The following is a 23,074-nucleotide window of genomic DNA, read 5'->3' as shown; positions in this document are numbered from 1 at the left end:
CCATGTGTATTGCCCTGCCGCTTAGAAAGGACCCTCACCCAGTGCCCCTCCTGGCCAGAACTGGTTGTAGATTAGTCCCGCTACCGAATGTGCCAGAGGTGACGTTACATGTTGTGAAGAGTAGAGATGAGTGGATCCTGGGGACGCCGAGGCCTCCGTGGAGGCTGTTGAATTGCTTCCTCTTTTGGCAGGTGCTGGAGCATTGAGTTTTGACCATTTTGATTACCCATGAACACAGAGAGTCAAGTTATCTCAGAGTAGCTAGACATTCTTGAGGCACCCAGGCTCCATTGTTAACATTTATAATCTCCTGGGATTTGGGGGTGCACCTCCCCTCTAAGTTCTGGTGACCAAACTCCGAAGGATTGGCCATTTGACAGCCATTGTAAAGGACCCCAAAGAAGACCCATTGTCTTTGCTTGCATTTGTAGTCTCACGCCTTCGAGAATCGGATGGCCTTTGACCTTCAATGTCCCCTTCCGTGAAGGTGTGATCTCTGAAGGGTTTCAGCCTGTTGGCAGCTTGGTGTAATGGAAGGAGTTCCACAGTGACCCCACCACTGAAAAGTTGTATACCTCAACCTCTTACGGTCTGCAACGGTCTGAGCCTTTTTATTTTACTCATCTGTTCATTCAGCAAGTATTTCTTGAGCACCACCCTGTGCCGTGCACTGTTTGAAGCATTAGAAATACAATGGTGAATGAGTCAGGCAAAGGTCCTGCTTTCATTCACTCAGAGTTTGGTCCTTGCCAGAATCTTAAGGGACCTGGGACAAGAATATGGGAGAGATGGGTGTTGTTGGATGGAAGGAGGGAGGGAGGAAAGAAAGATACCCAGTGTTCCTAGACTTCACATTTCTGGCCTCCCCCACTAGCCTTTGGACTGGGAATCACGAGCTAGAAGTTGCTTGCCCTCCAGCTGATATTCAGTTGCTTTGCTGCCCTACCCCCCCCCCCCCACACACACACCCATCCCACCCCCCACAGGGCTCTTGTCTAGAAATCCGACTTTCTTCAGGTAGAAGGAGGTGCTGTTTACTCAGCACTCACATGTCTGAAGTATCCGCTGTCTTTCTGAATCAGAAGATAACTTTGTCATTTGTTTCCAACTGAAAACCCTGACTCATCACCTGGTAGAGCAGCTGGAGGGCTTAAACACCGGCCTGTTGTCGTGCATAGCCAGGTGCAGGATCGGAGTCAGGCCGTAGAGACGAGGCTGTCGCGGATGGCGGGGAAGTCTCTCAGAAGAGGAGGTTGCTGTTTACTGATGAACGGAGTGTTTCGAAAGTGGTGAAGCCAGGTTATCCATTTCTTCTTTTAATGTAAGTCTCATCTGAGTCCTTCTCCTCTTTTCGTTCTTCCTTAGTCTCCTGAGGAAGTGAAATTGGATGTTTATAGAAGGCCAGGCAGTATCACGAAGAGAATCAACCACAACGATTCCTTCCTGTGTGTTGGAACGTTTGAGGAGGGACAGCTCGGAAACCTGGCTGCCATGGAAAGGACCTGTGGTCAGCTAGGTGGGGCCACAGATCTGATGGGCAAGATTGTTTCTTGTCAGTGTTAGGCCTTCTTTGATAAGGTGGAGCTTCTGAAGAGTCTGTGAATAATAAGTTTGCCTGAAACTCTTTGAACCAAGGACCTGGGACAGTATGAACTGGCGAAAGGCACAGAGCTTGGAATGAGAAAATTCTGTCCCTCACCTGAGGCGTGTTTCTACTGAGCCTCAGTTTTCTCTTCTGTGAATGAGGGATAATCATCCTTCTCTCACAGGATTGTTTTAAGAATTAAATGAGGATAGAGAATGAGATCCTGTGCCAGAGTGAACCGATACCGAGGGGCAGAGGTAGACGAAGGGTGGCTTAGGAGTTTCCTAAAGGCACACGGCACTCACCTTTTCTGCTCAACTGTATCAGGGATGTTTGAACTCTCTACTTGCTCTCTTTATTCTGGGTCTCCTGAAGACCCACCCCTCTTTTGTTTGCTTCTTGGTGTCAGTGAAGACAGTTCTGAGGATAGAAAGTGAAACCAGTCCCATAGCATGGTAGATGGGGGTCTGGCCCACCCAAGGAGCCTGCTGGAGTGCTGACCTAGCAGTCAGGAGACCCAGAGCCCAGAGATCTCACATCGTAGATGGTCGTGGTCCTGCCTCTGAGCCATTGCCTGCCTTCCTGAGGCGTTCTAGCACCGACAGGCCTATGTAGGGAGCTTTGGTTTCCTGCAAAGAAAGATGTGCCCGGAACTTTGGCCTGACCCCCACGTCTCAGTTCTGTTTTGTGAATTGTCAAGTGGCCATTCTTCTAGGTTTCTCTGCACGGTTGTCCTTTTGTGACGTTCCTGACACTGTTTTAGGTCCCAGTTGTCTCTTGTCTGGCCCTGCTCTGACCTCAGTGTCAGTTTACTTTGTTTTTTCAGCAGATCCTGACTTGGCCAGGACACCCACTTAATGATAAGCCTCCCTCCCTCCAGTGAATATTATTTTCAGTTAATTAGTTGATGAGGCCTCAATGGTCCTCCTCTTCAGATTGCTGAGGCCCAAGCCTTGAGGCCGGCTGAGGGAAGGGCAGTTTTAGGGCTTGAGGCTCTGTCTAGAAGGGCAGGCCCCCGGAATTACCAAAGGGGATTGGATGCCAGGGTCTCAAAGCCAGAGAGCCTGAACTTGGCCTGCAGGGCTGCGTAGGGTAGCCTTGAAGAAACCCAGCCTCTAGGATCAGGCACGGTTTCAGGACCGACTCTGTAGTACGTCCCCTTCTCCCGGTGCCCTGGTGGCCAGAGCATGGAGCTGGTCTCCAGCAAAGGGTCCTGAGGATTCCCGGTGGGTAGGAGCTGGGAAAGTGGTGGAGGGAGAGACAGTGTGATGGGCTGTGGCCAGGGGCTAGTGTTCCTCCTGTCAGTCTGTTGTGCGCTGACCAGAGCTGGTTTCGTGGGGCCCGTCCTCCACACACCTGTCTCCCTTTGCATGTCCTTACTTAGGAAGGTCGGCGCTGGGTCCTGTTCACCCTCTGCCGGATCCAGAGGCCAGGGGTGAATCAGAGCGTCTTTCATCATTTAGGGCCACCCTGCCGTTCTCCATGCCTCGCTGTTCGCCTGTAAACCTTTCCTGCCAGACTCAACCCGATGCTCCCTTGCATCCCGCCACCTGGGCCCCCGGCCGAAGAGCCCTCCTCCCAAGACTCCCCTGCCCCCTCCCCAGCCACCCCTTAGCCCTAGCTCACACCTGCCTCTTCCAGAAGGGTGGATGTCATCCTGGCCGAAGGTGGTAGAGCCCGCCACTGATCAGCCCTGGGATCTTGGGAAGTTCCTTGACCTGGGTCAGCTTTGATTTCGTATCTGTTAGATCTGGATAATAAAAGAGCTCGCCTAGGGTGGTTCCAAGGAATGAATGAAGCAATGTGTGTAAACAGTACAAAATCCATTCAGCATGCCTCCATTTGATAACTTCTTTGGGCCATCGGTTTTTGAGAACAGAGACAGCGATGACCTGTTTTTTGGTGTCCCTCCATGCTCGGCAGTGTGGTCACTAGAGATCTGTTTAGATGGGAATGTGCCTACCCAATCCTGGTCCGTCCAAGTGGCTGGGGCGGTCCAGGCGAGCCAACAGCCCCCCCCCCCGAGGCTCAGGTTGAGGCCCCCCCCACCCCCGACCTAAGCCACCCCCGGGGGGTGGGGGGGAGCCAGTGCCCTGAGGGATTTACCTGTGTACTGACTTCAGGTAGTTGAGCGGACTCATTCAGACAGTGGCCTTTGCCTGTAAGGCTTGGCCACATCCAACCGGGGTAATAGACACCATTTATCCTTAGTACCGTCAGGCCCTGTGCTGGGCATTTTCCACATTCATAACCTCCATTTGAGACGTCTGCCGTGGTGCCCCACCTAGCATGCCTAAGTGGTTAGTGGCAAATCGAGATTCGAACCCGTGTTGTTTCCCTTAGGCGTGTCCCTGTGCTGCTCCAGCTGGACCCTCGTGCCTGGAGGGGAAGCAGCTATGTAGCAAGAGGCCCTCCCTTTGGAAACTTCCTTCGGTTGTGCTTGTCCCCGCCGAGCTGGCAGACATGGGGCTGGCACAGGAGTCAGAGGCTCCGAATGTGAATTGTGAGCCCCTGCTTCCTGGTCCATGTGGGCTCTTGGCACCTCCAGCGGCAGCATCCCCCTCGCACCCTTAGTTCTGTATCCAAATCAGCCCTTCATTCCCTGCTTTTTTGTGCCAGCGTGTGGTGTGGCATACAGAGGCCTTTCCATGCCCTGATTAGGGTGGACCCACCCATGGCACATAGGATTCCCCACCTCCTGAGATCCGAGCCCTCAGATTTCTTCTCTTCCCTTGTTTCCTTCCTTAAAATCCACTCTTGGCTTTTACTTTTGAATTCAGAGGCCTTTGCATTGCAGTTTGAGGAAGATGGGCTGACCCGCTGCCTGCTGGGGGAGGGGGAGAATTGGCTGCGGGTGGGGAGCTGGAACCTGCTCATCTGGCCGCCGCCGTCTGTCTCTGCAGGTGTCATGTGATTCTCCGAGGGAGCTGCAGTGTGAGCGGAAATGCTCTCGGTGGTGGAGAATGGACTGGACCCCCGGGCTGCCATCCCGGTAGGCAGTCGGAGAGGCTCAAGGGTGGGGAAGGGGGCACGGGACAGCCATGTCGTTGGTTTTCCTCACTTTGAAATGAATGAGTACTGTCTGGAAAGCGAGGCCTCGGGTTGAGAAAGAGTTATAGCAGAAGCAGGCTCTGAGGAGATCCTGCCCTTTCTAGAACATCTTCTTGGTGATGGAATGGGAATTGATAAAAAACGACGGATTTTAATACGGGCTGCCTAAAGACCAAGGATTTCTCAAAGGAAGTCATACATATGGGGCGCCTGGGTGGCTCACACGGTTAAGCGTCATGATCGTAAGCGGCTCATGGTCTTACAGTTTGTGAGGTCAAGCCCTGCATTGGGCGCTCTGCTGTCAGAGCAGAGCCTGCTTTGGATCCTCGGTCCGCTCTGTCTCTGCCCCCTCCCCCACAGGCACATACACGTATGCACATTCTCTCTCTCTCTCTCTCAAAAATAAGTAAACATTAAAAGAAGGGGCAGCTGGGTGGCTCAGTCGGTTGAGCATCCGACTTCGGCTCAGGTCATGATCTCACGGCTCATGGGTTGGAGCCCCGCATCGGGCTCTGTGCTGCCAGCTCAGTGCCTGGAGGTTGCTTCATATTCTGGGTCTCCCTCTCTCTCTCTCTGCCCTCTCCCTCTCATGCTGTCTCTCTCTGTCTCTCAAAAATAAATAAACATTAAAAAAAAAGAAAAGAAAAGAAGGCATTAGGGTGGCCTGGGTGGCTCAGACGGTTGAGCGTCCATTTGGCTCAGGTCATGATCTCACGATTTGGGAGTTTGCTGTCACCACCTAGCCCACTTTGAATCCTCTGTCCCCCTCTCTCTTTGCCTCTCTCTCTCTCTCTCTCTCTCTCAAGTCAAATAAGCAAACAATGAAAGAAGTATATGACCCATAAGTCATATGAAAAGATGTCTAACATCAAAAGACTGCATACTGTATGACTTCATTTACACAAAATGTCCAGAATTGGCAAATCCATAAAGACAGAAAGTAGATTAGTAGTTGCTAGGGGTCGAGGGAGAGGGGACTAGAGAGGAGTGACTGCTCATGGGCACAGTGTTCCTTTTTGAGAGAATGAAAATGTCCTAAAATTAGGTAGTGGCTGTAGTTTCACTATTCTGTGAATATACCAAAAATCACTGAACTGAATAGTTTAAATGAGTGAATTTTATGCAATGTAAATTGTGTCTCATTAAAGCTGTTATAAAGAAAAAAGGAACAGGGGCGCCTGGGTGGCGCAGTCGGTTGAGCGTCCGACTTCGGCTCAGGTCATGATCTCACGGTCCATGAGTTCGAGCCCCGCGTCGGGCTCTGTGCTGACAGCTCAGAGCCTGGAGCCTGCTTCGGGTTCTGTGTCTCCCTCTCTCTCTGACCCTCCCCCGTTCATGCTCTGTCTCTCTCTGTCTCAAAAATACATAAACATTAAAAAAAATTTTTTTTTTAAAGAAAAAAAGAACATTCAAGTTTTCTAAGAACATTAACATGAACTGTTTGGGCTAAGATAAAAATAAAACAGTAAAATATTTATCCATAATCCTATCAGCTAACAGTTCAAACCAGGTTTTCTGTATTCCCTCCCAATCCTTTTCCAAAACATAGGTATTTTGACATGCTTATATTATGACAGAACTGTCTTTATCTTTCCAAAGGATTTTACATATATGTATTTTATAATTGATTTATGTAACAGACCTTAACGGAATACTTACATGTGTCAGGAACCAGGCCAAGTGTTGAGGATGCAAGAATGAAAAAAAAAAGCAAGTCCTGCCCTCAGAGTAATCCCCCCCCCACCCCCCAACTCCTGTGCTGTAGGTCAGGAAGTATTCGTTCCGTTTAACAGATGAGGAAATTAAGCTCAGTGAGGTTAAGTGAAATGTCTGCAGTGACCCAGCTGTTGACCAACAGAGCTGAGACTAACATCTGCCTCTGACTGCCAGGTCAAGGATCTTTCCTTTTTTCTTTCTTTCTTTTTAAAGTTTATTTATTTATTTTAGGGGCGCCTGGGTGGCTCAGTCAGTTAAGCGTCCTGTTTCGGCTCAGGTCATGATCTCACGGCTCGTGGGTTCGAGCCCTGCATCAGGCTCTGTGCTGACAGCTCAGAGCCTGGAGCCTGCTTCGGATTCTGTGTCTTCCTCTCTCTCTGCCCCTCCCCCCCTCATACTTTGTCTGTCTCTCTCTCTGTCTCTCTCTCTCAAAAATAAACATTAAAAAGATATTTTTAAATAAATAACGTTTATTTTATTTATTTTGAAAGGGAGAGTGAGCATGAGCAGAGGAGGGGCAGAGGAGGGGCAGAGAGGGGGAGAGAGAGAGAGAGAGAGAGAGAGAGAGAGAGAGAGAGAGAGAGAGAGAATCTCAAGCAGGCTCCACACTGTCAGCACAGAGCCAGATACGGAGCTCAAACTCAGAAACCGTGAGATCACGACCTGAGCTGAAATCAAGAGTCAGATGCTTAACTGACTGAGCCACCCAGGTGCCCCTAGGATCTTTCGTAATGTGGACCATGCTCCTGTTTTCTTGGTGTTTTTATGGTTCTAAAGTGGCACTTGTAGCCTCTTCATGGAATCGTAGACCCCTAAACAAGGTGGAAAGCTTCACCCCTGCCCTAGATGGATCACCCAGGCTCCCACACCTGTAACTATGATGGAGCCGGTATTTAAACACAAGATTTCTATGGCTATCAAATCACTGAAGTTCGGTTTAAAAAGCAAAACAAAAGAAAAACATACAACTATCTTTGCAAAAAAATAACTATCTCTGGGGGGTATAAGTACATAATTTTCCTTTTCTCCTCTATGCTTTGTCTCTGTTTTCTTTCTTTCTTTTTTTAAAATTTTTTTCCAACGTTTATCTATTTTTGAGAGAAAGAGAGAGAGCGCGTGTGTGCGTGTGCAAGTGGGGGAGGGGCAGAGAGAGAGGGAGACACAGAATCCAAAGCAGGCTCCAGGCTCTGAGCTGGCAGCACAGAGCCCGACGTGGGGCTCGAACCCATGAACCGTGAGATCAGGACCTGAGCCGAAGTCGGACGCTCAACCGACTGAGCCACCCAGGCACCCATCTTTGTTTTCTATGATTAGCTTGTGCTAGTTTTGCTGTATACACACCCACAGGTAGACGTGAGGCGTGTGTGGGTGTGCGTGTATTTGGTGATAAGCACTTCCCTTCCAGGGGTCACCGCAGGATCTTCTAAAGGCCTGTGTTATGTCTGACACTGACTAGGTCATCAAGAAGAAGCTAGTGGGATCTGTGAAGGCGTTGCAGAAGCAGTACGTGTCCTCGGACACAGTGGTCACTAGCGAAGACGGAGATGCCAGCACCATGTGCAGTGCCCTGGAGGCTGTATTTATCCACGGACTGCATGCCAAGCACATCCGAGCCGAGGCCGGAGGGAAAAGGAAGAAGAGCGCCCACCAGAAGCCTCTGCCTCAGCCTGTCTTCTGGCCCCTCCTGAAAGCTGTCACCCACAAGTGAGATCAGCAGGGGAGGCTTTGCTTTGGGGAGGAGCTTCAGTGTGGGTGACCCTGGGCTCTCCCTCTACAGCTCTATGGGAAGGCAGCAGAGATGCTCTGTGTTCTAGAATGGAGATGGGTGAGATAGGGGTTATTGTTAGACCAAGCCTCAAGAGCCCCTCAGCGCACAGGCAATGGCCTGGGGCTGCTCAGGCCCCTGGCTGGTCGCCTTTAGCAGGAGCCGCTTTTTTGCCACACCGTGGCAAAGTTAGGTAGTTGGAACAGAGAATGTGTGGCCTGCAAAGCCTAAAATCTTTACTAAGTGGCCCTTGACAGAAGAGGTTTGCTGACCCTGCCTTGGAATGTTTGAACATCTCTATGCTAAGTATTATATCCTAAGAGGCTGTGGCATTTTTTAAAGCAGTGGAATCCAGATCATCTGAATATCCACCCTGGGACGTTTGCCTCTGCGGCCCTGGCCCTAACTGCCTGGGCTTTGGAGCAAGCAGCTGCTGGCACGTTGCCTCTAAGGGCTATTAAATGCCACCTGCAGCCTGAAGGTGCCTTGTCGGTCTGTATCTTCCTTTTCCTGCTGACTGCCACCGCCCTATCTCAGGTTCTTACCTCATTCCCAGGTGGCAGTGGCTTTCTAATTGTCCCCCTTATCTCATTCTGTCTGTCCTTAGGTCAGGCAGCTGGTCCACATTTATTGAGCTTAAGCTAACCCGAGCTCATTCCCTGAGCCCTGTGGAGCACGCACTCCTATGGGCGAGACGTGCTCAGGGCACTGTGATGGTCAGAGGAAGGGCATTTACATCAGACCAAGGGTTCGGGAACTGAGTTTGGTACCTGATCTTATCCCGAGCAGCCCACCCAGAAGTCTGCGTGACTGCGGTCGAGTCATTTCCCGGTGTAAAAACTCTCAGGCTCCCCAGTGCTAGCCTGGAGTCCCATTCACTTCGTTGGGGCCCCAGAATCTGTATCCTGACCAGGTTCCCAGGTGATTCTGACGCACAGCCAGGTGTGGGGACCCTTGCCCCACTTTGCCTCACCGGTTGGATGCTCGAGACCCTGCATCACCTGACTTTGCAACCCAATCAGCCGCTCCTCCTCCTCCCCGTGCTGTAACGGGAGTGCTCACCACTCCTGTTACACAGCTGCTGCTTCCCTACCCTTGGTGCCTTTTTGCTGTCAGTCCTTGGTGCCTAAGGTTCCCCTTCCATCTTTGCCGCTTGAAATCCCTCAAGGCCCAGCTCAATGCCTTGCCTATCCCTAATCCCTATGCCTAATCCCTCAATGCCTTGCCTAAGGCATTGTTCTTACTGCAACCTGGAAGTGATTGCCTTCCCCCCACCCCAGCTCTACTGACAACAGGGTTCACCTCCGTGTGCCCTTGAAAGGTAGTAACCTGGACTGAGGGCAGGACCATGTCTGTATCCTGTATCTTCACGGCTCCAAAGACCTGGCACTTAGGGGCTCATCAGATGTATGCCGGATGAGCAGGTGATGTCAAGGGCGCCTGGGGAGTTGTAACAAAAATGGCAATTATCCTGCATGACAGTAACCTCGAAAAAGTGGGGTGTTGTAGCTAAATATTTCTCAATTCCTTGTAGAACACTGCTATCTGAGATTTTTTTCCCAAGCCTGTATATACTTGCAGTCATTATTACTGGCTCCTGCTCACCAGTGGATAAAACAATCCTCCGTGATCTGAAATCATTTCTTGAAACAAGCCTGTCCTCTCCACCCGCAGACACATCGTCTCGGAATTGGAGCACCTGATCTTTGTCAGCACGGACGTGGGCCGCTGCCGGGCCTGGCTGAGGCTGGCCCTCAATGACGGCCTGATGGAGTGCTACCTGAAGCTGCTCCTCCAGGAGCCCGCCCGCCTGTGCGAGTACTATCAGCCCGCAGCCCTGCTTCGAGACGCCGAGGAGGGCCAGTTCCTCCTCAGCTTCCTGCAGGGACTGACGTCCTTATCCTTCGAGCTCTCCTACAAGTCCGCCATCTTAAACGAGTGGACGCTTACCCCACTGGCTCTCTCTGGGCTTTGCCCGCTCTCTGAGCTCGACCCCCTCACCACCTCTGGGACACAACTACAGCGGAAAGAGTCTCTGGATTCAATTTCCCATTCCTCAGGCTCGGAGGACATCGAAGTCCAGCACTCAGGCCATAAGATCCGACGGAACCGGAAGCTCACGGCCTCCTCCCTCAGCCTGGACACCGCCAGTTCATCCCAGCTGTCTTGCAGCCTAAACTCTGATAGCTGCCCACTCCAAGTGAATGGCTCCAAGAGTCCAGATCGTTCCGAGGAGCCCATGTCCTACGACTCCGATCTGGGGACAGCAAATGCCGATGACTCAGACCCGTCTCTGCAAGAGTGAGTGTCCTCCCCCCACTCCTTCTCCTCCCCCTGCCTTCCTTCCTTCCTTCTCCTCTTCCTCTTTCTCTCCCTTCCTATGGCATGTGATTGCCTGTCACTGAGCATTGAGCTCTCTAAGGGCATAAAGGAAAAGAGGACCGTGGCTCTTCCTCAGGGACTGGAGTTGCCGGGACTTATAACTGGAGGCAACATGGGGCAGCGAGGAGAATGGATTCAGGGAGGGCTCAGAGCTGAATCAGGCTCCGGCTCTGCCCCTGGCTGATCTTCGACAAGTTACCTAATTTGTCTGAGGCTTCGTGTAAAATATTATTGCCTCTAGGGCGGAAACTAACGGTTCGGAGTTAGATGTACGACTTCCAAAAGACGCAGTGAAGCCCAGCGCGTCAGGGTGCTCCGCTGCGACCTCCCAGAAGGCCTCTGAAGGACACAGACCCTGAATGAGGCCTGGAGGAGGTGGTGCACAAAAGGGGCCAAGCAAGTGAGTGGAGGAAGAGCACAGGGAGCAATGAACTTGACTAGAGAAGGGACCCTGGGCAGAGCTATCTCTTTAAAAGAACTTTTTTCTATTTGAGTATTGTTGACGCACGGTGTTATATTAGTCTCAGGTGTACAACGTAGTGAGTCACCATCTCTCTATGTTAACCATGCTCACCACAGCAGAGCCTTCTTCGTTCAGGCCCTTTTGAAACATTCGTTTTTTAATAGATTTATTTTTATGGTAAGAAAAAAAAGTCTACCTACAGTGAAACGTCTTTTCCACCTTTGTAACCATAATTATTAATTCCTTACATCTTTCTTTTTCTTTTTTTTAAAGTTTATTTATTTTTGAGAGAATGAGCAGGGGAGGGGCAGTGAGAAAGGGGGACGGAGGATCTGAAGCAGATTCTGTGCTGACAGCAGAGAGCCCAACGTGGGGCTCGAACTCACAAACTGTGAGATCATGAGCTAGGCTGAAGTCAGACATTTAACTGACCGAGCCACCCAGGCACCCCCTTTACATGTCTTTTTCTGATGTTTCTAAATGCATCTAACAGATATGAAAAGACTTTTTAAATGTCTTTTATATTTCTTATCTCTGCCCCATCCCCACAAAGCTATTATAAATATACTGTTTGATACCTTGTCTCAGAAGAGATCAGAATTTTTGTTTTGGAGCTTCATATCAGTTTCTTCAGTTTTTTTTTTTTTTTCCCCTGTGACATGTGTTTCCATTGTATGAATCTACCTTAGTTTATTTGGCCAGCCCTGTATTTACTGGACACTGGAGTTCACTCTTTCTATAAATAACCGTGTGTATGTGATCTTTTAAGTCTATGCAACTATCTCTGTTCAGTAAAGTCCCAGAAACAGAATTGCTGAGGCAAAGGATAAATGAATCTACAATTTTCATAGATAACCGCCTGTTTACACTCTGTCAGGAATGTACCTGTGCCCTCTCGGCCTTGTAGGCAGAAGGTATTATCAAACTTTTGGATATTTGCTCATCTAATAGGTAGAACATGATAAACTTTTTTTTCAAGTTTATTTATTTGTTTTGAGAGAGAGAGAGAGAGAGAGAGCAAGCGAGCATGAGTTGGGGAAGGGCAGGGAGAGAGAGGGGGAGAGAGAGAATCCCAAGCAGGCCCCTCGCTGTCAGTGCAGAGCGTGATGCAGAGCTTGATCCCAGGAACTGTGAGATCATGACCCGAGCCAAAATCAAGAGTCGGACGCTTAACTGACTGAGCCACCCAGGCGCCCCGAAAATGGTAAATTTTTATTAAGCGCTTCCTTCAGCCAGACCCATGTTCCCTCAGCCAGTGTCTAGGATCTTCTTTTCTACTCCTGTGTGCCCCTACCTTCTTGGTTCATTCAAGTCTTTACAGGTTTCCCAGCTGCTGTGGGAAGAACACCAGATTGGGTGCCGGTACGGACTGGCTTGTAGCAGGATCCGGCCTCAAGCCCTGTTCTACCAGTCACAAGTCCAGTAACGGCAGGCCAAGCGTTGGCTCTGTGAGGTTGTTTCTTCATCTGTAAAGTGGAGGCTCCCTCATAGGGATTCTCTGGCTGAGAATCAGATCAGATGCCTGGGGGCGAATTACGGCTGAAGCAGCTTCTGAGCAACAGAGCACATTAGCTAGAACTTTCAAACATCAAACAAGAATTTAGGTAGAACATCCTGGAAGGGAGCAATCCCCGCTCTATCGGCTGGGCCCATGGCGTGACTTAAGTTCACTCACCTGTCTGAACCCTTCCTTGTGTCTCCTCCTCCCACAGGCCAGCCCGCCGGCCCTCTGTCTGTCATGTGCCCTGCTTTTATCTTTCGTGAGTCTTGTGATTGGAAAATTCCAGCTTAAGGCCGTTGAATCAGTGACCATCCACCCTGTGTGGGAAGCGTCATCCTGGGCATTGTGGGAGAAGTCAAGGGAAGAGGGTCAGGATGTACAGACCAGCGCGGGGCAGTGGCGTGCGGAACCAGCAAACACAGAGCACACAGATGCACAAACACACATCCAGCACCGTCACTCTGAGTGCTGGGCTTGAAGTTATCTTCGCACGTCCACACACACCAGCTCTTAGAGGGTGTGTCTGAGGGTGAAGAGTCACATCAGCAGTTAAGAGTTCGCTTATTTTTGTCATATTACTTAAATATTTGTTTACGTGGATTTTTTAAAGTTGATTTATTTTGAGAGAGAGAGAGAACAGGCGTTCTATCAAAATAAATGTTAAAAAAAGTTTTTTAAAATCATCTACAAGTTAAACATAAAGTACAAAAGATGTAACATTCCAAGGAAATGTATTAACTTAATGTTTTCTGGAAACCAAACTGCAGTTTGCTTTGTGAATAGAGGATTGATGGCCTGAATAGCTTCTTTTGTGTTGGTTGGGTCTGAATTACAGTGATCGCTGAGAAGCACAGCTAGGGGCCGGTGGTTAGGAGTGTGGACTCAGGAGCCAGACTGCTGGAGTCTTCCATTAACCAGCTTTGCGACCCCGGGCAAGATACTCAACCTTTCTGACCTTGATGTCCTCATCTGCAAGACGGGGATAAGAATGCTAGGAAGTGAGTTAAGGTATGCAAAGCGCTTAGAGCAGTGCCAATCACAGGGTGAGTGCTCCATAGGCGGTGTCATCATCATTTTACTACTGGGGGTCCCCGTGATGTCAGTTCTCGCGCTACTTGTCTGTGTATACACGGCTGCAGATCTGTGCTTGGTGATATTTGTCAGAGGTCGTTATCATGAGGCCTTCTCTTGGGGGAAATGATTCTTCGCACATGCGGCCCCCTCCTGTACTTTCATGAGCACCCCTGACCGCCAGGTGGTGCCGTGGACCCCAACGCGCTAGTCCACGCGCTCAGGAAAAGCGCAGGCTCAGAATCGCTTGGCGGGGGCACTTTATGGGGTGGTCATGCCGATTCTCCAGCCCATGCTTTTATTCCACACCTACGCCTCTGTGTACGCGCAATATACGTATGTGTATAATACGTATATGTTTCCAGACTGTCTTCTAAATGAAAGCACAAACTTCTAGAATTTTTCAACAGGCAGTTTTTGAAAAACGCTGCCCTGAGCTGGACAGAAGTGGAAGGACCGGAGCGGTGTCACCGTTTCAGCCCTATGTTGGTTGCATTTTCTTCAAAAGTTTTGAAAATTCTCTTTCTTTCACTTTTCCTTCAAAACCTCATCTCTAGCACTTTTTCCCACTTGATGTGCATGTCTCTTATTCTCTCTGGGTCCTGCCGACCAGCTCTGATCCTGGTGAGACTCCTGTGAACTTGATTTCATCCTGACCGTGGTGTTGATTTGGTGGAAACTCTAATTTATCACACAAGCTTCTTGCTGTCGGGTGGTGTTTCTTTATTCCCACACCCAGTCCACTCCATCATTAAAATGTGTCTTACAGACGAGGGGTCATTTATAATTGATAACCATTTCGGTAATGCTGGTGAATCTTTCCGTAATTCTCTTTCCTTACATTTTTATAGCCATGTGTGTAGAGGCTAAGCAGTCTTGCCAGTGGCGATAAGAACAACCAATGACAAATTGAGGTTAATGTTTATTGAGTACTTACTTTGTGCCAGACACTCTATAAGCATTTTACCTATATGATCTCATTCAGCCTTGAACACAGTCATAGGTGGGTGCTGTTACCGTGCCGGTTTTACGGGTAAAGGAATGAAGTCCGTGAACTTTAGGAACCTATTGTGGGGCCACAGCAGTGTGCCAACCAAAGCCAACCAACATCACCCTTTAAGGAAACCCCTTACCCACTAGCTATGGATTTACCTATTCTGGACATTTAATACCAACGGAATCATACACTATGTGGCTTTTTGTGACCTCCTTCCTTCACTTAGTAGGTTTTCAGGGTTCATCCGTGTTGTAGCATGGGTCATGGCTGAATCATATTCCATTGTGTGAATACACCACAATTTGTTTTATCTTTTCAGTTAGTGGACATTTGTTCTATTCCTACTTTTTGGCTACTGTGAATAATATTGCTGTGAACACTCGTGTACAGGTTTTTGTGCAGACATTGTCTTTTCATTCTCTTGGGTATATACCCATGAGTTGAATTGCTGACTCATATGGTAACTCTATGTTTAACTTTTAAGGAACTACCAAACTGTTCTCCACAGAGGCTGCACCACTTCACATTTCCGCCAGCAGCGTGTAGGAGTTCCATTTTCTCTACACCTTTGCCAACACTTGTTATTCTCTGTCTTTTTAATTTTTAAAAAATTTTTAATGTTTCTTATTTTAGAGAGAGACAGAGAGAGAGAGAGAGACAGAGCATGAGTTGGGGAGAGGCAGAAAGAGAGGGAGACACAGAATCTGAAGCAGTCTCCAGGCTCCAAGCTGTCGGCACAGAGCCCGACACAGGGCTCGAACCCACGAACCGTGAGATCATGACCTGAGCCGAAGTCGGATGCTTAACTGATTGAACCACCCAGGTGCCCCTCTCTCTTTTTTATTATAGGCATCTTGGTAGGCATAAAGTAGTATCTTATTACGGTTTTGATTTGTATTTCACTCCCGTCTAATGATATCGAGCATCTTTTCATGTACTTTCCATTTGTATACCTTTAGAGAAGTGTCTCTGTAAACCTTTGCCCATTTTTCAGTCAGATTATTTGTTCTAATATTATTGAATTGTAAGAGCTCTCTATATTCTGGATACTAGACCCTTATCAGATATGTGATAATCCTTGGATATAAGATATGCAGATTTTTTTCCTGTTCTATGGGTTATCTTTTTACTTTCTTGATAGTATCCTTTTGAAGCCCAAAAGCTTTTAGTGTTGATAAAGTCCAGCGTACCTATTTTTTATTGTTTACTTATTTGTTGGCTGTCATATAAGAAACCATTGCCTGATCCAAAGATGTATACCTGTTTCCTTCTAAGAGTTTTATAGTTTTAGCTCTTACTTTTAGGTCTTTGATCCATTTTGAGTTCATTGTTTATATGGTATGAGGTAGGGGTCCAACTTTCTTCTTTTGCATGGGACTGTTCGCTTATCCCAGCACCATTTGTTGAAAAGACTATTCTTTCCCCACTGAAATGTCTTGGGCTGCAGATCAGTTGCCCATAAATGTATGGGTTGTTCACCAATGTTTGACTAGCATGTCTTGAAATGTTGTTTGGGGTTATGATGTAGATAAGAGCACACAGCTCAGCCAGAAGACATTAAGGTAGAAACTTGAGTTCTAAAATCCTTATGGAAATGAGCCCACATTAAGGGGAGTTTGGCACGTCTTCTGACCCAGTGTAAACCATTAGGGCAGATATGGGCAATCTCTTGGGCCCCGGGTAGCTTTGTTGTTGTAGGAATCTGTATTCACCCGTGACATACTCTATTGGTTCATAAACAAAGGAGGAGACAGCAAATAGTTCTAGTTCAGAAACAGAATGTGGATTCTCAGAAGCCTCAGGAGAAGGGGAGCAGCCACTAGCCAGTGCACATTTTAGAAGGCCCAGAGTAGTTTTCATGTGCGTGCGTGTGTGTGTGTGTGTATGTAAAGACAGTAACACTGGCTCCCTGTAGTCCCTGAAGCACCACTGAAGGGCAGGAAGAGGCAGTACCATTGGAAGAGTGAGCAGGTGCACACCCCATGTATACTTGCGTGCACACTCCTGCACCCCGTGTACACTGATCTCCGGCAGCAGGTCCTGGGAACAGGAGGCATCTGGGACCCCACATACGGCCCAGCTCTGGTGGACCAGCGCTTGCACCGGAGATCCCGGGCCCCGCAGTTCCCTTGGCCGCCCACTCTACCTCAGTCCCAGCTGGGGAGAAACTTTGTGAGGCGTGTCAGAGGAAGGCTTGTGTGTAAGCAGAGGAGCACGGTGGGTGGATGACGAGGATGTTTTGTTTTGGAAATCCCCAGACAGCAGTTTTGCCTTCTTACCGCCGTCCCAATAGCCTTGGGCATTCTAGCTGACAGCTTGTCACACAGGTTTCTCTGTTTAAAAACTTCCAGGGTATTGTCGGAATTCAGCAAAGCCCAGGTAAACTCTGTGCCAACCAATGGACTGAGCGGACTGAGTGGAGAAATGGAGATTCCCACGGGGCGGGCCTCACTCCCCCTCCCCGGCCTGGAGGCCAGCATCCCTTTTGATGTGCCCGCAGAGCCCCTCCCGCCCCAAGCATCCTCTGGGACTCAAGATGGGGACCGCAAGCAGGAGCCGCCTCCCCAGGCACCTGGCACCCTGGGCTTGCTGCAGTTGGGCACTGCCAAAGCTGTCCCCTCGGTGAGCATTTTAGACCAGAGGCCTTCCAGTCCCGTGGGAGAGGCGGCGGCCAGAGCATTCAGCCCGGGGAGCGGCCAGCAGAAGTCTGTGGAGGATGACGGAGCTGCACGGAGCCTTGGGGTGTCCTCACCCACCAGCCCGGTGAGTGATACAAGCTTTTCGGGGAGAGGTCTTGGGGAAATGTCTCAGAGCTGGTGCAGGGTCTCCCCAGCTAGCCACCCCGAGTGGTCTCTGCCTTGTCTCCATTAGCCCCTCATATCTGTCACGGCGGACGTGAGCCAGGCACGGTGCCAGTCCCTTCCCATGGGTCTCTCTTGTCCTCTCACATTGACCCCGTAGAGAAGATAATTCTCATCTGATCATAGACCCTGCGCATAACCACTGCCACTTATCAGCTCAAGGCCTCGGGCGAGGCCCTTTGCCTCACTGAGCCTTGGTTTCCTCCTCAGCTCTTGTTATTATTAAATTCAGATTTGCTAAAATACCAGACTTTGAGAATACTCATCTTGCAATATGAGCCAGGTTAGAACTGCACCATCCCCTATGGTAACCACTAGCCACACGTGGCTGTTGAATGAGCGTGTAAAATGTGGTTAGCTCAAACTGAGATAAGCTCTGTGAAATAAACACTGGATCTTGAAGGCTTCGTCTGAAAAAAAAAGAAGGTGAAATACTCAATCATTTATCGATTATGTGTTACAATGAAAATATGTTTGATGTTGGGTTAAATATAAAAGTTAATTACACGTGTTTCTTTTTACATTTTTTTTTTAATTTTTTTTCAACACTTACTTATTTTTGGGACAGAGAGAGACAGAGCATGAACGGGGGAGGGGCAGAGAGAGAGGGAGACACAGAATCGGAAACAGGCTCCAGGCTCTGAGCCATCAGCCCAGAGCCCGACGCGGGGCTCGAACTCCCGGACCGCGAGATCGTGACCTGGCTGAAGTCGGACACCTAACTGACTGCGCCACCCAGGCGCCCCTCTTTTTACATTTTAAAAACGTGGCTAGTAAAACATTTAAAATGATACATGTGGCTGGAATTCTGTTTCTGTTGGGCAGTGCAGCTCTAGAATGGGCCGGTCTCCTTTGTTGATAACCCCGAGGGAAGCCAGCCCTGGGAATCTCCTGCACAGAGCCATGGGTCAGAGGCTTGAGAACCATCGGCCCAGTGAAGCGGTTGTCAAAGCTGTGGACCTGAGCTCTTTGCCATTTCACATTTGTCCTTTAGGATGAATAGCCAGGGTAGGAAGTTGTATGCACGTGTGCATGCAGACATACAGAACCCCAGGTTTATCCCAGCTGTTGTCTGGGGTCACGTTAGGATATAGTCTTGCTTTTTCAGCTCCATCCGTGCATATCTCTCATCCGGTAGCTTCCAGATCCTGTAACTCAGGATGGGGCCAAGGCCGTGAAATAGATTAGGACACGCGCTCGCGCGCGCGCGCACACACACACACACACACACACACACTTTTAAATAGCTTTATTGAGATATAACTCATATACCATACAATTCACCTAATTAAAGTGTATAATTCCATTTTTTTTCGTATATTCACAAGGTTGTGCAGCCATCACTACAATCGAATTTGAAAATATTTTCATCCCCCATAAAAGAAATCCCTTGGGATGCCTGGGTGGCTCAGTCGTTTGAGGGTCTGACTTCAGCTCAGGTCATGATCTGTGGTTCACAAGTTCGAGCCCCATGTCGGGCTCTGTGCTGACAGCTCAGAGCCTGGAGCATGCTTCAGACTCCCTCTCTCTCTGCTCCTCCCCTGCTGATGCTCTGTCTCTATCTCTCTCTCAAAAAATAAACAAAAACATTTAGAAAGAAAAGAAAAGAAATCCCTTACCATTAGCAGTGACGTCCCATCCTCCTCCTCCCGCCTCACTCCCCTCATCCCCTGGCAACTACTTATTTCCTTTGTCTATAGATTTGCTATTCTGGACATTTCACAGAAATGGAATCCTGTAATATGCAGCCTTTGGTGACTGGCTTCTTCCAATTAACATACTGTTTTCAGGATTCATCGTTGTTGGAGCCTGATCTGTGCTTCAGGGAGTAATAATTCATTGTAGATTCCTTTGTATGAACCCGTCACATTTTATTTTGTCCTTCATCAGTGGATAGACTTTTGTTTTTTTCCCCCCATTTTTTTGGCTAATATAAATAACACAGCCATGAACATTCATGTACAAGTTTTTGTGTGGGTATATTTTTGATTGTCTTGGATGTATACCCAGCAGCAAAATCTCTGGGTCACATGGTAACTCTATATTTAACCTTCTGAGGAACTACCAAACTGTTTTCCTAAGCAGCGGCCCCATTTTATATTCCCACCAGCAATGTATTCCATCCTCACCAACAGTTCTTACTGTCTTTTTAAAAATTGTCATTATAGCTAGCAGGCGGCAGGAGCAGTATCTACTTACGGTTTTGATTTGCGTTTCTTTAATGACTAATGATGTCAAGCATCATCTTGTTTGTGTGACTTTTGGCCATTTGTAGATCTACGTTGGAGGAATGTCTATTCAGAACCTTGGCCCATTTTTATTTTATTTTGTTTATTTTTCACTTATTTATTTTGTGGGAGTGCGGGCATGAGTAGGGGAGGGGCAGAGAGAGAAGGAGAGAGAGTCCCAAGCAGGCTCCTTGCCGCTAGCACAGAGCCCGATGCAGGGCTTGAACTCACGAAACGTGAGGTCACAACCTGAGCCAAAACCAAGAGTCAGATGCTGAACCCACTGAGCTACCCAGGTACCCCTTGGCCCATTTTAAAATGGGATTATTTGTCTTTTTATTATTGAATTATAATAGTTCTTTATATATTCTGGGTTGTATACCCTTATTAAATACATAATTAGCAACTGTTTCCTCCCATCCTGTGAGTTGTCGTTTCACTTTCTTGGTGGTAACATTTACAGCATAAACGTTTTCAATGTTGATAGAGTCCAGTCTACCTATTTTTTTCTTTCGCCATTTGTGCTTTTGGTGTCCCGTGTATACCCGTTTCCTAGCCCAAGGTCACAAAGATTGATGCGTTCTTCTAAAAATTTTATAGTTTTAGCTCTTACATTGAGATCTATGATCCATTTTGAGTTGACTTTTGTATGTGGTATAAGGACGAGGCCCAGCTCGATTCTTTTGCATATTGATGTACAGTGGTACCAGCACCATTTGTTCAAAAGACTATTATTTCCGGGCGCCTGGGTGGCTCAGTCGGTTAAGCGTCCGACTTCAGCTCAGGTCGTGATCTGTGGTTCGTGAGTTCGAGCCCCGCGTCGGGCTCTGTGCTGACGGCTCAGAGCCTGGAGCCTGCTTCCGATTCTTGTGTCTCCCTTTCTGTCTGCCCCTCCCCTGCGCGCGCGCTCTCTCTCTCTCTCTCAAAAATAAAGATTTTTAAAAATTTACCAGAAAAAAAGACTATTATTTCCCCCTTTAGAACGTTTTCGAGGAATGCTGTAAAGTGATCTTTAGTACACATCTCAGTGAGTACTTATATACGATGTACCCTCTATGGCCACCCTCCAGATGGAAACATAGAACACTTCCAGCCCACCAGAAGGCTCTCTCATGCCTTGTCCCATTGTTCCCCTCTAAAGGAAGCCTCTATTCTGACTTCTAGCACCGTAGATTAATTTCTCCTATTGTTCGACTTCATTCGTATGGAAGGAACTGTACAATGCATACTCTTTTGCTTCTTTCACTGAGCATTATGTCTGTGTGGTTCACCTGTGCATATAGCATGAGGCTATAGTTTGTTCTTTTCCATTGTTCTGTAGCATTCCATTGTAAGAGTATATCACAGTGCATCTATCCATTCTCCTGCTAACAGACATTTGGGTTGTTTCCAGGTTTGGGCTATTATGATGAAAGCTGATGTGAACGTTCTTACATTTGTATTTCTGTGAACCCCTCTGCACTCTTTTCTGGGGGTTTATATCTAGGAGCGGAATCGCCCAGTCATTGGGAAGGCGTATGTTTACCTTTAGTGCATACTGCCAAGCAGTTTTCTAACAGTGCTTGCATTGACTTGTACTCACATTGGCAATATGTGAGCATTTTCATTGCTCTTTATCCTAGCCAGTGGGTCATCAGTCTTTTTCATTTCGGCCACTCTAATAGGTGTGCAGTGGGACCTCACTGTGGTTTTAATTTGCATTTCCCTGATGACTAACGATCTTGATACCTTTTCGTTTGCTTATTGGCTGTTGGAAGTCTCTAAGTCATTGCTTCATTCTTAAATTGAGTTGTGTGTATTTCCTGATTCATTGGTAGAGGCTCTTTACATATTATGGATATGTCTTTTATTAGAGAAAAAAATATGTCGCATATACATATAGCAAACGTTTCTTCAAGTCTATGGCTTGCCTGTTTTTTTAACGTTTATTTATTTATTTTGAGAGAGAGTGTGTACGCTCATGCGCGTGCAGAAAAAGAGGGAGAGAGGAATGCCTGGGTGGCTCAGTCGGCTAAGCTCAGGTCATGATCTCGCGGTTCACGAGTTCAAGCCGTGCGCCGGGCTCTGTGCTGACAGCTTGGAGCCTGGAGCCTGCTTTGGATTCTGTGTCTCCATCTCTCTCTCTCTGCCCCTTGCCCACTTGCACTCTGTCTCTGTCTCTCTCTCAAAAATAAATAAACATTAAAAAAACAAAAGAAAAAGAGAGGGAAAGAGAGAGAATCCCAAGCAGTCTCCACACTGTCAGTGCAAAGCCTGACTTGGGGCTTGAACTCACAAACTGTGAGATCATGACCTGAGCCGAAATCAAGAGTTGGATGCTTAACTGATTGAGCCACCCAGGTGCCCCTATGGCTTGTGTTTTAAATCTCTTAATGGTATTTTTCGTGGAGCAGAAATTCTTGGTTTTAATGCTCTTCAATTTATTGGCCTCTCTGTTTGTGGTTTACGTATTTTGTGTCTATTTTTAAGATCTCTACCCAAAGCTGTGAAGACCCCTGTATTTTCATCTAGAAGCTTTGTTGTTTTACCTTTTGCAATTAGATTTATGATCCACTTGGGACTGAGTTTTGTGTATGGTGTGAGGTAAGAGTCAAAAGTCACGTTTTGTCCATACAGATATCGGACCGACTAGCACCACTGACTGAATGTGACTGTATAAGCCATGTAGCTGTATAAGTGAGGTCACAGTCTCCATTTTTTACTATCCTGAAGAGTCTTCAGGGCCCAGAATGTCAGAGGACTCTGAAGGTTTTGAGCCGACAACTGTCAACACCCTGAAGGGTAAAGAAGAACGACTCCACAGCCCCTGGCTTGAGCTGGAAGCAGGGGGCTACCCCTAGGGTCTGGGGCTGCGCGCCCTAGTAGGATGCCACAGAGTGGCGTTGACCAAGCTGAGTTCACTCCCGTCCAAGACCTGACTCGTGTTGTGTCTCAGCTCCGACATCCTGTCTTGCCAGGGTCCCAGAGCTGATGGGACAGGGCAGCTTAACTTGTCACCCAAGCTCCTCGGCTCACCGGGCGTTGCTCCTCTGGCCTCCGGCAGCTTCTGCCACCGCAGGCTCCTTTCAGCCCCAGGCGTTTCCATTTGCCATTCCATCTGCCCGGACCCTTTCCCAGCTCGCCCCTTTTCCTCACCCTTGTCTCCGCCTTCCCCCAGCACCCTGTCCCAAAAGCACCGTCCCCAGTGACTCCCTTTCCCATTTGCCTGCTTCACTTGATTTCCTGCCTCTGGACTCGAATATCGGCTCCGTGATACGGAAGAGCATGTCTGTTCCCTTCTGTAAGGTCAGCTCTGCACACCGTACCTGGGTGAGTGCAGGCGTAATTAACGGCTCTCGAACTCTCAGAGACTCTCGAGATGCCAGCTTGGGAGTTTACGCTGAGAAGTAGGCCGCCAAGTGCATGGGCTGGGCTGGTGGGTCTGACCAGGGCGGGCTCCGCCTCCCCGCAGGCC

The 23,074-nt window shown here is 48.4% G+C and overlaps 1 pseudogene; it reads left to right on the top strand.

The window, feature by feature from the left end:
• Nucleotides 1–3,683: 3,683 nt before the first annotated feature.
• The window catches only part of LOC147574411 (pleckstrin homology domain-containing family M member 1-like), a 71,443-nt pseudogene continuing 52,052 nt past the window's right edge, over nucleotides 3,684–23,074 (top strand).

The sequence above is a fragment of the Puma concolor genome, chromosome E1 (genome assembly GCF_028749965.1).
Source record: "Puma concolor isolate L17-30 chromosome E1, mPumCon1.1.hap2, whole genome shotgun sequence".
NCBI classification, from domain to species: domain Eukaryota; kingdom Metazoa; phylum Chordata; class Mammalia; order Carnivora; family Felidae; genus Puma; species Puma concolor.
Note: the sequence above shows the minus strand (reverse complement) of the source record. Positions and strands in the feature narration are given on the sequence as shown.